General features: G+C 51.0%; 1 protein-coding gene across 1 annotated transcript in view; it reads right to left on the bottom strand.

Annotated features, from left to right (window-relative positions):
• Positions 1 to 9,563, bottom strand: part of STK24 (serine/threonine kinase 24) — a 125,502-nt gene that overhangs the window by 84,670 nt on the left and 31,269 nt on the right. The gene's annotated exons all lie outside the window — the stretch shown is intronic.

Consider the following 9,563-nt stretch of genomic DNA (forward strand, 5'->3'; position numbering starts at 1 on the left):
TGTATTTCATAATCCCTCGAGAGAATTCATTAAAATAGTTCTACGATGACAAGTATTCTGTATTTTTAAACCTGAATAGCTCTTGCTGTTTTATTTGGATCGTTTCTGGCAACAAAACACGCATCTGGCATTACTAATCAATTTTCAAAGCTCCTTGGCTTTAGACGGACCGCTCGCACAGCCGTGCCGTACTACACCGCTCTGGGTTAAAGCCAAGCTTTTCTCTTTGTTTCTCCAGAAAGAGAAAAAGGAGCCAAGTTTGATATGTTCGAACGCTTGCTACTTGTTACATTACTACCCGTGCAGCGGCAGAGGGAACGCTGGATGGGGAGGGGGAGTCAGTGGCAGGCGTGCCCCGTCCCCACCTCTGGACCAGGGAAGCATCCATCTGGCAGCTGAGCTCGGCCTCGGAGTCCTACTCCCCCCCCCCACCCCACCACCACCCCAGGCGGCCACCACCAAGGCAGCCGACGGGCACTCAGCCGCACCTACGTGCCAGCCAGATGCACCCCACCCCCAACCCGCCTCCGCCCTGGCTGCTGTCACTTCCCTTCCCTATCTGCCCAGCTCTGCCACCCCGTGCTCCAGCGCCACTAGTGTTACCGCCTACCATTGCCAAAGCTGCAAATTCCGGCACCCCAACTCCTCTCCCATCCCTCCCTCCAAACCGTACACATCACCCTCCTGAGACGTCTCTCCGCGCGGAGCCCCCTGCCCGGCTCGACAGCGGGTGTGCTTCCCACTGACCCACTACGCAACCTTCCAAAACCTGTTGGCAGACTTCAGCTTCCAGAGAGCCCACGGTTTTCCTCTGCCGCTTAGAACAGCTGAGGACAACGCGTCATCTGGAGACCGAAGTCACACTCAACTGTGAAATCTGAACCTCACGGCTCCTTCCTTACCCCACTTTTCCGCCCCCACCCCCACCGATCCTCCCATCGCCCACCTTCTCAACACGGTCTACAAACACCAAGGGCTGCATAGTGTATGATTCCACTTACAGAGCATTCCTGGAAGCGACAGAATTAAGAGTGACGCAGAATAGCTGCGGGGTTGCTGGGAAAGAAGGGACAGGCAGACTCTCTGCGGCAATGGAACAGTCCTGCATCGCGACTGTGGTGATGAAATTTCACAGAACTATACACCCCATAAGAAAATAGTCCAAGCAAAAACCAGTGAATTAGGCCTGCACCTGAGTGAACAGCTGTGCCAACAACTAACTGGTTTTGACACTGGAAGATTCAGTCACCTGGGAAGGCGAGGTGAAGGGCACACTGGGACTACACAGCGTTTTCTGCAACTTCTTGTAAGTCTTAAGCCATTTAAAAATCAAGTTATTAAAAATTCTTAAAATATTTGAGAAGAAGAAGGGGAAAAAAAGCCCAATCTCAAATCTGTGTCTTTCTACACCTTCTTCCTTGTGCCCCAGAGAGGCCACCCCTATTTCCAGGCTCTAGGCAGGAAATTCCCATTTACTGCTTCGTGCCCCTCAAAGCCCACCGCTCCCTCCAGCAAAGGCAGCGGTCTCCTTGTCCAGGGAGCACATTTTTTTTTTAGGCTGTGGGTTGAAAACTGTATTAACGACATTTTACAGGTTGTTTTCCTGCTCGAGATTGTGATCAACCGCTGAAGAATGTATCTTATAATCTTGCCAACTAACCGGGCCAAGAGGTGAGCAGCAAGACAGCATCCACACTTCCTTAGAAAGCAGCCTCGGCCACCCTCAAACACTCGAAAAGCCCAGCCCAGATCCAGAGCATTACAGGGAGGAGACAAGGGAAGTGTAGGCACAGCCTTGGAACGCACCCAGTATGAGCCGAACAGCTGCTTTGCGCTTGTTTCGCAAAATCTCTCATCTGGAGCGGCAGCTATCGGAGATCTGGAGAGAGGAGACCCAAAATAAACTACCGGACAGGTACTCGATACTGTCCTTCTCAATACATAAATCGTCTGCCAAAACCTATGGTTCCTAGGGGGCCATAAGCACTTGGGAGGCCAAACACAGGAGTTCAGACCTCTGCTCTGCCAAATTACTAACTAGCAAGTTACTGAACCACCCAAGCCTGTTTCCACATCTGTAAAATGAGGCAATACTACACCTTTTAAGGTGCTGAGAAAAGAACCTAAGAAAAACTTCTTGTATGATATCTGCTGAACAGTAAATACTTCATAGAAACCACTTTTGTTGTAGTTAATCCTGAGCTACTCTTTCGGACAACACTTGGTCACGATTCAGTAGTATCTTAGAGGCCTTTCACTTGAGCTAGAGACAGAAGTAAAGCCCAGATCACCTACCTCACAGACCAGGGCACATTCCACTGCACTACGCTAAAATCAACTAAAGTAATGAATCAGTCCTCTCCTCCTTCAGGAAAGGGACCAGGGGAATCCTAGGAGGCCTCAGGGCTCATCGTCAGAAAGGGAGAAGGCAGCATCTGCAAAAATCCTAAGGCGTGGAGGCCAGCCCCCTGGAGGTCAATGAACCACTGACCAAGGAGGCCAGAGGGTCCAACCACCTGAGGGGCTCAGTTAGTTAAGTGTTGTCAGACTCTTGATTTCAGTTCAGGTCATGATTTCACAGGTGAGTTCGAGCCCCCACCTCAGGCTCTGCACTGATGGTGCAGCACCTACTTGGGATTCTCTGTCTCCCTCTCTTCTCTGCCCTTTGCCCACTCACAATCTCTCTCTCTCTCTCAATCTTTCCCTCTCCCTCCCTCCCTCCCTCCCTCCCTCTCTCAAAAAATAAAAAACATTAAAAGGGTAGCTGGGTGGCTCAGTCGGTTAAGAGTCTGACTTTGGCTCAGGTCATGATCTCACAGTTCATGGGTCCAAGCTCCACGTAGGTCTTTGTGCTGACAGCTCAGAGCCTGGGGCCTGCTTTGGATTTTGTGCCTCCCTCACTCTCTGCCCCTCCCTGCTTGTGTTCTGTCTGTCTCTCTCAAAAGTGAATAAACGTTAAAAAAAATTTAACAAAATAAGCATTAAAAGGCTCGGAGGTCTAAGAAATGTGCTAGGAACTATCAACAATGAGAACCTTCTGAAGACCTTAAGTTCCCTACAATGGTGGCTACTAAATCCCGTAAAATGGGACACCCTAGAAGGCTGGCTCTGCTCCACAGGCAGTCTCAGGAGAAGGGACTCGAAGTTAGATGAGCATAAGCAACTTTAAATGGAAAAGAAGAAATACTGCAATGTAGGAAAGACGCAAAAGGCACTGCCCCGGGGGACACAGCACGCCCAGGAAGCTTGTCAACAGGTTCATGTGGTTCCCATACAGAAACCTACTTTTAGACAATTTATGAGACATTCTACTAATAATTCCTGAGCAGAACCTTGAACCTAAGAGACTGTCTTGCAAAACAATCTGCAGAAGATTTGAACACATAAGGCAGCTGTATTCTGACACCCAGAGAGGAACCAGAATCCCAGAGTTCCTGGCCTCCCCTCATTTCGCAGATCAGATGAAAGCTGCAGACGCAGGCTGTGAAACTCTTTGGTCTTGGATGTGCCCTGGGCAGAATGAAGCCCTAAGAAAAAGTAAGCACCCACTCCGGGGCACCTGGGTGACTCAGCTGCTTGAGCGTCCAACTTCGGCTAAGGTCACGATCTCACGGTTCTGTGAGTTCGAGCCCCGCATCAGGCTCGCTGCTGTCAGCTCCTCTGCACCCGTTCTAATAAATTTAAAAAAATTTTTTAAATAAAACTTAAGCACCCAAAGAGGTATCCCCACCGGTGTGCAGCAGTCATGTGATTAGTCCAAGGACACAGGGTATGTGACAAACCCTGAACTGGAACTCAAGGCCACCTGATTCTGAGGTTTGAGCACTTCCAGCCCTGCCTCCCAAGCTCTGGTGGCAAAATACCTAAAGCATAAAAAGACCCTAATGTCCCCCTGCAGCAATGTGACTCCATGACCTTGAGCAAGTTCTTCACTTCTCAGGAAAACAGAACAGCGGTGCCTTGAGCATTTATTTACCTCCCCACCGTGTCAGAGGATCAAATTAGCCTAAGTAACAGGGAGAGGGTGGCACACGGGTGGCTGACTAGTGCTCCCTCTGCTGGAGCTGGCGTGGGCTGCGCGCGAGCACTTCGAAGAACGAGCGAGGTCATCCTGACAACACTCGATTTTGGAGACCTTTTTAGAAATCACTGAAAACACGGGCCAAAACACTTACTGAAAACATACCATTTTATAACACAACGCAACACGGTCCCAAAGAGAGATGGAAAACCTGTCATGTTTAAGCATGGCTTACCTGCACAAGCCTATTTTTAGTACAAGTCATTCTTCTCACAAATAAGACCTCTGAGAGCTGATTACCAGCAAATAAAATGCCCCGAATGCCCATCTCCTCAGATTAATCTAGCCGTTACATTTCAAGAGGCCTTCTGCATGGAGAGTAAGATGCGCCAATTTGTCTACTCACGCCCATTAACCTGTAAAGGCTTTCCCCCTTGTATCAAGTTTAAAGCTCGTTCTTTATCGGGGTCTTTCCCATGCCTCCCCATCTGAAAAAAGCTGCCCTTTTTATGGAATGCATACAGGAATATATACGTACGAAGCCACTATAGTATCTATAACCTCCCAACCGCCCCCCCAAAAAAGACCCCAAAAAAGCCAATGCCTTTTCATGAGTATTTTCCCAGAAATCCTGTCACCAGAAGTCTCTGAGATGTCTGAATCCCCTTCAATTCTGGGAGTGGAAGCAGCAAAGAAACTTGGTGGTACACGCCTGGCCTGCTCCCTTGCCCGGGAAGCCCCCTGCACGCTGCTGGGAAGGGTATCCTGGTTCAAGGAACTGAATCGTCACACATTAGTAGATCCCCCCACAATCAGATCACTGGGGATCCCCCTGCAGCCAACTCTGGACGCGTTCTGACACAAACAGAACGAGGGAAATTTTGAGCTCCCCTCTCTGACTCGATAAGGGGAAGTATCTGGTTAGGACTCTGGTTTTCACACCCAATGCTGATTCAGGACACCAGGCTCCTCTGCAGGGGGAAGGACAAATTTGCACAACGGTGTCCCACTTAAGTAACAGGTTGTGGCCGGAAGGAACGACTCACCACCCAATGGGGCCAAGATGGCCTGAGCCTCCTTCAGAAGGGAGCAAAAGCCACACCAACCAGGACATAGGGCCAGGAGAGCAGGTGGGGAAGGACGTGAAGATGACCAGCCACCCCCCCCTTGCCCTGCAAGCCCACAGTGAGTTCCAGGCAGTGGCCCTCCCCGCTGCGTGTGGGTGAAGATCCCAGCAGGGGCTGCACGCCAGCCCGGCCCCAGACCATGAAATCCGAATCTCTGGGGATGGGGCCCCAGCCTCAGTACATTTTAAGCTCCTTAGAAGGTTCTACCGCGCCCCCAAGGCTGAGAACCAGTGGTCTGGGGCAGGGACAGCACAAACTGGACCTGGAGAACTTCCACCTCACCCATCTGCTTTTCCCCACCCGGGAAGCAATCACATCAGGGTGACTAGGGACACAATCAGGGCTGGGCTATCTCGCCGAGGCTCAGCTTTTCAATCTTCCCCACCCCTGGCACCCCAGCCTCCATGGACTTCAGCCTCCTAGTAACTAGCCAACCCTGCAAACCCCTTCTCCACCTGTAGCCCCCAAGGGTGTTCTGTGTATTAGCTAGCTGGTTAATTTAAGGTCTCCAAAATAAAAACCTTTATTTACCACACAAAGACCTTTAGACAGCAAATGGTTTCAATCAGCTCAAAGAACGGACAGAGTTTTCCAATCCTCGTAAGAAGTCTCATTCCTGGCTAACTGATGAAAGACCATTTTGTCATCGGAGGCCTGAGTCCCAGGTTTATGCAGAAATGACGCTGAATCCACTAACACGCACAGGAGGAGCCGCTCAGGGGCCTGGCTCCAGGAACAGAACAGAGAACCTCCTTCTCTCGGCGGGAGCCCTGGCCTTCTCCCCCTGAGCTCTCTGAAGCCATCACAAAGCCACTAACTACCCCACAGCCTGGCTTGGGAAACACTACTCCCCCATTCTGTACACTTCATTTCAACCCTGCAAAAACCACATATTCTAGAAGAAACTGAGTAAATATTCTACAGTATTTGGCAAAAAAAGAAAATTGAGAAAAAGAGATGTTAAATCCTATGAATTTTCATGTCTAGGCCTACATGTCCATACCACCAGGAGTTTTAGGGAATCCTAGTTCCAAGTATCTACTCTTCTTTAAATGGATGTTTGCTTAAGGTAGAAACTACTTAAGTTTTAAAAACGCAAATACCAGTTTGGGGTTTTTTTTAAACATTATAAATGAGGGGGGGGGAAATGTACCATCTAGTTGAATCTACTGTTTTGGCCTCAGTACCTAATAATCCCTCCTCACTTGTCCCTTAGGAAAACACTGTCTGAAACTCTGAGCTCAGAGCTCAGGGAGATGCCACTTTTAGGAAAGGGAGGGCAAGCTGAGACCCGTGTGCCAGGGAGGGGAAGGGTCCAGGCCGAAAAGACCACTTGGGCTCACGCTGTTTCTCAGTGCAGACTGAGCAAAAGGGTCTGAGGCTCTGACCACCTGCCCAGGGCCAAATGCTCATCCACAACCCCATGGACCACCGGGGGACTGATCGCAGAGGGAGCTGAGGTCACAAGGGCCCAGGTCACAGATCTTTGTGCCAGCCCTGGCCTGGCTGAGCTTCTCTACGCCCCAGAGTCCCCACAAAACAAACCTCTGACCCCCTCCAGGGGTTACTGGGTATACTTCCCTCCCATCAAAGGCTCCCTGCTGACCAATGATGGCCTAGGGTTTCTCTGGGATGGTGAGCAGGCCCAGACACCCAGGCAAAGACTGAAATCAGGACAGCTTTATTGGGCAAGCACTCGATGAGAAACGCACAATGCATTCCAAATAAATGATCTAGAGCTCACTGAGGAATGGGTGCTGGCACCTCCTTTACTGAAACCGACCCATGCAAACAAGCTTGAGCCCTACTGGAAGCCATGACAAACAGCAGCCCCTCCAGTTTCCAAAGCTCCCCCACTCCCCAGGCTCTGTGCTAAGTGGTCCGCCTAACTATGCCTTTCCAGACCTCACCACCACCCCAGGGAGAAAGAGAACATGATCCTCGTGACGCAGCTGAGCGCAGTTGGGTGCTGAAGCGAAGTCACTTGTGCGCAGTCCCCCACAGCTAATAAGCGGCTTAAGCCCCACTACCTACGCATCAAGGGTCATCCTCCGTGTGGGAAAGTGCACGCTGGCAGCATGCCTGGCTGAGCAGAACCCAGCCGGCAAGGTGTACCCTCGGGTTGTCACCACGGAATACTACAATGAGCAGGAGGAGTGCAATCCGAAGTCACCTCCAATTCTCTGCAGGTGATCCCCCCCTACCTGGATTTTACAGAAGATTTGCAGTAACTAGCATCGGGGACTGGTCTAAAAACCAGATCAAATAGTTGTCGGTGTATTTATATTTCAATCAATAATCACATTTCCTCTTACTTGAAAATCCTCAGCTTTTAGAGTGAGGCATGAAGGGGAAAATGGATGAAATAAAAACGCTAACGCAAAGAGCAAGGTTGATCTGTCACGAGTAGGAATACAGGCACCCCGCCACCAGAGACACAGAAGGCATCCCCGAGCGTTCTTCTAGCCCTACGAGGGGTGGGAAGGGTGACAGAGGGTGCATTCAGTGTTGGCCAATCTCCCGTTTCTCAGAAGCCCTGCTGCTCCCACTCAACCGGTAAGACAACTGTCAGGTCAGCTGTCCTGTGTGATCCTGAGGAGGGTTCAGGCCCTGATGGCGGGCAGCTTGCTAGAGCAGGGACAGCAAACCGCTTCCAGGAGGAGACAGTAAACACCTCAGCTTTGGAGGCCAAACAGTCTCTGTTGCATATTCTTCTTTTCCCTTTTTCTTTAAACAACTCTTTAAAAATGTAAAAACCATCTTGGCTCAGGAGCTGACAAAAATGGGCCAAGAGGAGTGGCGGGCACTTGGGTAGCTCAGTCAGTTGAGCCTCTGGCTCAAGACTCTGGCTCAGGTTATGATCTCATGGTTCATAGGTTAAAGCCTCACACCTGGATCTGTGCCAGCAGCTCAGACCCTGGAGCATGCTTCCGATTCTGTGTCTCCCTCTCTCTCTGCCCCTGCCCCACTCTCACTCAGTCTCTCTCTCTCTCAAAAATAAACATTTAAAAAAAAATTTTTTAGGGGCGCCTGGGTGGCTCAGTCGTTTGGGCATCCGACTTCAGCTCAGGTCATGATCTCATGGCTAGTGAATTCGAGCCCCACATCGGGCTCTGTGTTGACAGCTTGGAGCCCAGAGCTTGCTTCAGATTCTGTGTCTCCCTCTCTCTCTGCCCCTTCCCTGTGTTCTCATTTCCTCTCTCTCTCTGTCTCTCTCTCTCTCTCAAAAACAAACATTTAAAAAAATTTTTTTAATGGGCCAAGGGCAGCTGTAGTCTGCCCATCCCCACGTCAGACCTCCAAGACAGTTAATACATAAGACTTTGTCTACCGCCCACTGTGTGCTCCCAGTGCAGGACAGAAGCTGTGGCCTCAGAGATAACTTCCATGCCTCCCTCAACAGAACCAAGAAACACCCACCCTCCCATCTCCTCACTGCCATGCCCCTTTGCTGGTCCTCTAGCTTCCCAAAGGCAAAGAAAGGGAGACATATGACCTGTGAGCACCTGTAACGTTGTACCCAGAGCTCTGTTCTCTTGGGCTAGTCTCATCTCCTCACCACACCCTCTGAAGAAAATACTCCTACAGGTGAGACAACGGAGGCTCAAAGAGTTTGTGCTCTCAGAGCCAGAGGGGTGGTGTTTAGCTCTAAAGCCCAAGTTCTATTGCCCTACACCATGACCCCTAAAGATGCATCTCAGACGGACAGACTACCCGGTAAGGACATTTACTTCTACAGTTAGTGCCAGTGATGGCATCTCTTTGGGTCGTGGTCCCCAGGCGGGGTCCCAGGGAGACAGGCCTGTCGGGGACAACTGCTGAGAAGGGGAAAGAACTACCCATCTACGAACCACCCTCTAATAACAAACACAAACACCTTCAACCTAGCATGCAATTTCTCCACCGTAGGCCAGCTCTCAGCTCCGCTCCGCTGCACAGCCCGCCCTGAACAGCGCGCAAGGCCGTGAGTCTGTATCGGCCTCCCCTGCTGTACAGAAGGAGACGGTCACAGCAGCCCACTGCCTGGCATGGAGCAGACCCTCGTACGTGTCCACTGCATGAATTAACGGGGAAAGCAACGCACAACCTAGAGGTCTTGAGGCCGCAGCTGCTGTGCCAGCAGAGGGGCAGCAGACAGGCCCTCCTAAGTTAAAGCAGCAGCTGACGCACGCCCGGGGGCCTGGCGTCACCGGCCACAAGGCAACGGCTCCCATCCGGCTTGCATGCTAAAGGTGGAGACCGTCGGTGGCTTTCAGGCAGTCAGCTCTGTACTCTGCGCTCCCTGCTGGGGAATGTTCAACAGGGAGCGAGAAGGAGCATAACTATTTCTAGTCCTCATCTGGGTCCATTTCCACTGCCTTGCATCCCGACAGCGGTTAACAGACCGTGGAGCCCAACCGCCTGGATCTGACCCC

Source organism: Panthera uncia (genome assembly GCF_023721935.1).
Source record: "Panthera uncia isolate 11264 chromosome A1 unlocalized genomic scaffold, Puncia_PCG_1.0 HiC_scaffold_16, whole genome shotgun sequence".
Classification (NCBI taxonomy): domain Eukaryota; kingdom Metazoa; phylum Chordata; class Mammalia; order Carnivora; family Felidae; genus Panthera; species Panthera uncia.